This window comes from Mastomys coucha, unplaced genomic scaffold (genome assembly GCF_008632895.1).
Source record: "Mastomys coucha isolate ucsf_1 unplaced genomic scaffold, UCSF_Mcou_1 pScaffold5, whole genome shotgun sequence".
Taxonomy (NCBI): Eukaryota; Metazoa; Chordata; class Mammalia; order Rodentia; family Muridae; genus Mastomys; species Mastomys coucha.
The window spans coordinates 65,466,426-65,472,082 of NW_022196911.1; the positions used below are offsets into that span (position 1 = coordinate 65,466,426).

At 42.3% G+C, this 5,657-nt stretch overlaps 1 non-coding gene across 1 annotated transcript; it reads left to right on the forward strand.

Annotated features, from left to right (window-relative positions):
• The first annotated feature begins 400 nt into the window (after positions 1-400).
• LOC116079339 lies at positions 401-506 on the forward strand. The gene has a single exon (XR_004113911.1). It is a non-coding gene; the product is annotated as a U6 spliceosomal RNA (small nuclear RNA).
• The last annotated feature ends 5,151 nt before the right edge of the window (positions 507-5,657 follow it).

The window sequence follows — 5,657 nt, forward strand, 5'->3', positions numbered from 1 at the left end:
ACATTTTGCCTGTATGTATGTGTACCATGTGCATGCCTGGTGACTGTGAAGGTCAGAAATTCCTGGAACTGGAGTTGCGATGGTTGTGTGAGCCTTCATGTAGATTCTGGGAATTAAATCTGGGTCCTCTGCAAGAGCAGCAAGGACTCTAAGCACTGAGCAATCTCTCTTCCTTTAAGGTCAGATCATTTTCATCACTCTTACCACAGTCGGAGGGAAGGCCAGGCATGGTGGTGCACTCCGTTAATCCCAGCACTTGGGAGGCAGAAGCAAGAGGACCTCTGTGAATTAGAGGCCAGCGTGGTCTACATTACAAACTCCAGGACAGCCAGGACTATGTAAAGAGACCCCATCTCAGGTTAAAAAAAAAAAGGAGGGGGTAACAAAAAAGTTACATATAGTGCTCGCTTCAGCAGCACATATACTAAAATCGGAATGATCAGAGAAGATTAGCATGGCCCCTGCGCAAGGATGACACGCAAATTCGTGAAGCATTCCATATTAAAAAAAAAAGTTACATATAGTCTGATTTTTCCTATTTTTCCTAGCTTCCTCACCTGGAGTTGGAAGCTGGTTCTCCCAACCTTGTAATGGCCAGACTATGCCTTTTATGAATTTCAGCATGGTAAGCTATGAGTCATACTCTTGATCTTCCATTTGGAACCAGAGGAGGCCCCACTCTTCTAAGCAGAAGTGATCTACCATGTGTATGCTCACAGCCCTATCTTTAGCTACCATGGGCATGGGGTCCCACTGGTCCATCACAAAGCGAGCCTATTCACTTTTTTGACAATGGTCTCTTGTTCATGTTTTCAAGTTTTATACACTTTAATTTACTTAAGTATATTATATATATATATATATATATTATGTACTTATTTTTATTCTCTCTAAAATTCAAGTAACTAAATTCTACATGAGTCTAATTCTTATCTCTGATGACTCACTTGTGATGCCAACTCTTGTGACTGTGTGTGTGTGTGAAAGAGACAGACGTGTGTGTGTGTGTGTGTGTGTGTGTATGTGTGTGTGTGAGAGAGAGAGAGAGAGAGACAGACAGACAGAGACAGAGACACAGTGTTGTGTTTTTCTAAGCTGTAAGCTCTTGGTTCTCGAAATCTCTTTTAAAATTGTCAGGGATGCTTTGATGATGTCTTCCTCCAGAGAGCGCTAATGTTTGCTTCAGCCAGTGTCTAGAGCCTGTCCCACCTGGCAGTACTTTACTCTCAATGCTCATCAATGGGTATCTTGGACATCAAATATGTCCGATGTATGGGCCCTGATCTGACTTGGAGCAGGCATTTCCAGTTATGTAGTTGTTGCTGCTGCTGTTTTTCGAGACAGAGTTTCTCTGTGTAACCCTGGCTGGCCTAGAACTGTATGTGGACCAGGCCAGCCTCAAATTCTCTGAGATCCACCTGTCGCTCCTTCCCAAGTGCTGGGGTTAAAAGCATGTGCCTCCACACCCCGCACTAGTTCTGAATTTTTATGAAATGTTTTGTCTTTCTCTCCCCAGTGGTGGGGATTAGGCAAGCCAAGTTTCTTTTGCCCACTCTGTGGTCATTTCTGAGCCTTCTATCATGAGCTGGCCTCTGTCTTGTCTTTCATAAGCCACATGGGAATGCCTTTGACTCTACTGTGTTCGTGGGCTCTGATGCCTTTGTGACTTGTGATTCATCCTTTAGACCTAAAAAATCCCATTGTTTTCTTTATATCTGAGTTGCTAACGTAAAAGATGTTTTTCTTTCTTACTCTTTAATCTGCTTTAGGTAGTTCTATAGTAGGAAGTTCCAAGAAAGTTAGTTGTCATGTTGTTAGCATAAGGAATTAAAGGTACTGTTTTATAATTACAAGGCTTGTATCCAGCCATCTTAAAAAATTTTATTAATTCTGTTATTTTATACTAAGTATATATATGTGTGTTTATATATTATAATAGTAGAAGTTTACATATTTTATATATAAGTTTTTATATTTTCTAGGTATATATATAGTCTATAATTATATACTTTTTTATACTTGCTAGAATTTCTAGAAATTGTTGATGAATAGAAGGTATGTGGAGTATCTTGCTTATTTTTTATTTAAATTCAATAGATTTGGTAATATCCTCTTTAGAAAATTTTTCTTTTTTAAGGAAATTACCTCTATTGATTTAACACATTTCCTAATAGGCTTATTTTATTCTTTCTTACTAAAATTCATTATTTTTATTTTATTTTATGTGTGTATGTCTTGCCTGTATATATGTCTATGGATCACATATGTGCAGTGCTCCCTTGGAGACAGAAGAGGCAGCAGATCCCTTGGAGCTGAACTGGCCTTACAGATGGTTGTGAGCTGCTATGCGGGTGCTGGGAATTGAACTTGGGTCCTTTCCAAGAGCAACCAGCACTCTTAGCCACTACGCCCTCTCTCCAGCCCCTTGTTCTTTTAATCAGACCATAGCTGCTGAAACTCATTCAACATCTAAGAATTTATTGATGTGACACTACATCTAATTTTAAACCAGGCCTTGCTGTTCATCCTTCAACTATGGCACTATTTATCAAGGCTGAAGCTGAGGGTACTGAGGGGAAACCCCAAGAATGACTAGTGTTAATATGATGAAGGATCCTGTGTTTCTGGTTAAGGAATCAGGACTCTATCCTAAGGGCAGAACTGACTACTGAAAAAACTCACTTCGAGGCAGTAAGGACATTGGGCTGTAGGGTCCCACTGGAGGCCAGGAGACCATCTGGGATGTAGCTATTGTTGTCTAGACCAGAAAGAGACATATTATGGTTGCTACATTGTGGCCCATTTCCTGCCCCTGAGGTCAGGTTCGTCCTAGTATAAGAGTTACTTAAGACTCTGGATATGTGTGGGGAGAGGGAAGAGTTGGTAATTAAAAAATCAGAGAAAACAAACCAGATTAATAGTAACAAACAACAAGGCACCGCAGTACATGCTTTTGAGCTGGTACTGAAAAGCCAGTGGCAGGTGGATCCGAGTTCCAGAGCAGCCAGGCAAGGAAACAGAGGTTCAGGAATGCACTCTTCTCAGGTCATCTTTGGCTTTCAGCTTCTCTGTGTCCTTTCAGGTTCTTGTAGGCAGTTCAAACAGGGCTCAACCTGTCTGTCTGTCTGTCTGTCTGACTCTGTCTCTCTCTTTTTCTTGTTCTTGTTCTTCTTATTCTTGTTCTTCTTGTTCTTGTTCTCCTCCTCCTTCTCCTCCTCCTCCTCCTCCTTCTTCTTCTTCCTCTTCTTCTCCTCCTCCTCCTCCTCCTTCTTCTTCCTCTTCTTCTCCTCTTCTTCCTCCTCCTCTTCCTCCTCCTCCTCCTCCTCCTCCTCCTCCTCCTCCTCGTTCTTTTTTTTCCAAGACAGGGTTTCTCTGTATAGTCCTAGCTGTCCTGGAACTCACTCTGTAGACCAGACTGGCCTCAAACTCAGAAATCCACCTGCCTCTGCCTCCCAAGTGCTGGGATTAAAGGCATGCGCCACCACTGCCCGCCCTCTCCCCCCTCTCTTATGCAACATTATCTACAATTTCATTCTTATCCTTGGTCCCTTAAGTGTTTAGGAATCCACCTACTCCATACAGTTATGAACTTCAGATGAGGCTGTCTCTGTTTCAGTCTCAGAGCGAGGGCCTGACAGGAACCCCAGCACGCTGTTATTGTCTCCCAAGTCCCTGGCTGATTTAGGCATAGATATGTGGTAAGTGCCTGGCCCTGAGCAGAGGGCTAGTGGCTGGGAGGTATCCTTCCCTCTGAGGAGGACACGCTAGAAGAAGTGCATTCATGTTCCCTAGCATATCGTTGTGTCCGAATGCTATGTTTGAGACAGCAGCAACCAGTGTAGTAACTAAGAGGAGGAAAGTAGAAACATTCAGGGCAAAGAGTAAAAATATGGGAAAGCTCCTAGTTTCTTACTTATGTCAGCGAGCCACTGATAAGCAAACTTTATTTCTGAACTTGGCTTTACTGTTTGTGTGTGTTGTATGCGTGTGTGTTGTGTGTGTATACTGTGCATGTGTATGTTGTATGTATGGGGATAGTGTGTGTGTTATGTGTGATGTATGTGTGTGTGTTTGATGCAAATGTGCATTTCAGTTTTCATGCATGCATGTGTGGAGGTCAGAAATTGACACTGGATATCTTTTTTATTCTCTTCCTCCTCCTCCTCCTCCTCCTCCTCCTCCTCCTCCTCCTCCTCCTCCTCCTCCTCCTCCTCCTCCTCCTCTTTCTCCTCCTTCTCCTCTGAGATGGAGTCTCCCAATGATACTAGGACTCACTGGTTAGCTAAACTGGTTGTCCAATGAGCTACAGGAATCTGCTCATCTCCCTCCCTTGACAGTGCTGGGGTTCAGATATGGATAAATAGGTGCTGAGGATCCCAGTTCAGGTTCTCAGGCTCACACAGCGAGCACTTTGCCCACTGGGTCATTTCCCCATCCCTGCCTGGCTTTATTGATGCCTATAATGCTATAGACTGAATATTTGTTTATTTTCCTTCTAACCCCTAATGTTTCACATTTAAAAATCCTAAGACACTTTGCGTCTTTATTTGGAAGTGACAAGGCCATAGGGAATGAGGTTGGTGCTGTCTGAAAGAAACCTTACAGAGTTCCTTCACTTCCTTCTGTGTATTAGAATACAAGAAGAAGGCATCATGGACTGGAATGGGAACTCCCATCATATATCTGACCTCTTAGTGGCTTGATTCTATACATCTCAGCTCCCAGAGCTGTGATAAATAAATTTCTATAGTTTATAAACCACTCAACCTGTGATATTTTGCTTTAATAGCCAAATTAGAACAAGATAACTTTTTTTCTTACAGTATTGTTTTCTTATAGTTGTTGTTGTTGTTATTGAGCTTGGTGGAGATTTTGTTTGTTTGTTTTTTGTTTTTGCTTGTTTGTTTGGGTCTTTCTGTGTAGCCCTAAGTGCCCAAAGCTCACTCTGTAGACCAGGCTGCCCTCAAACTCAGAGATTGCCTACTTTTGCCTCCCAAGGACTGATATCAAACATATGCATCACAAGGCCAGCTTTATTTTTATTTTTAATTATGTGTGTGCGCACGTGTGCACTCAAATGCAGTTGCCTGTAGAGACCAGAAGAGAGTGTCAGACCTCCTGAAGTCAGAGTTACAGGCAGCTGTAAGCTGCCTGACCTGGGTCCTGAGAACCAAGCCCAGGTCGTCTGATGATCATAATGGCTGAGCCATCTCCAGCCCTTGCCTGTGCTTTCTTGAAAGTATGTGATTTGATGCCTTTGTATTAGTCCAGTCTTTTTACTTTTATTATTATTATTATTATTATTATTATTATTATTATTATTATTAATGTAAGTATCATCCAAGCCAAAATAGTTTTGTGAAGTAGAGAAGTTTATTTGGCTCATAGTCCTAAGGATCCAATGCATGGTTCTGGTGATGGAACACAGGACATGAACAACAGGGAGAGATTATATTGTCAAACAGGCAGTCAGAGAGTTGAAGGTCCCACAGGCCACCCTGAGGCCTAGCCAACAACTGACCTAATGAATGTCCATTAGGTCCTCTCACTTCAACATCACCATACCTGGGACCAGTTCTCCAACAAGTCAACCCTTGGAGGCCATGGTATCTAAACCATCCTTCTTAATATTGTGTGCCTGGAGCCCCTCTTGATAA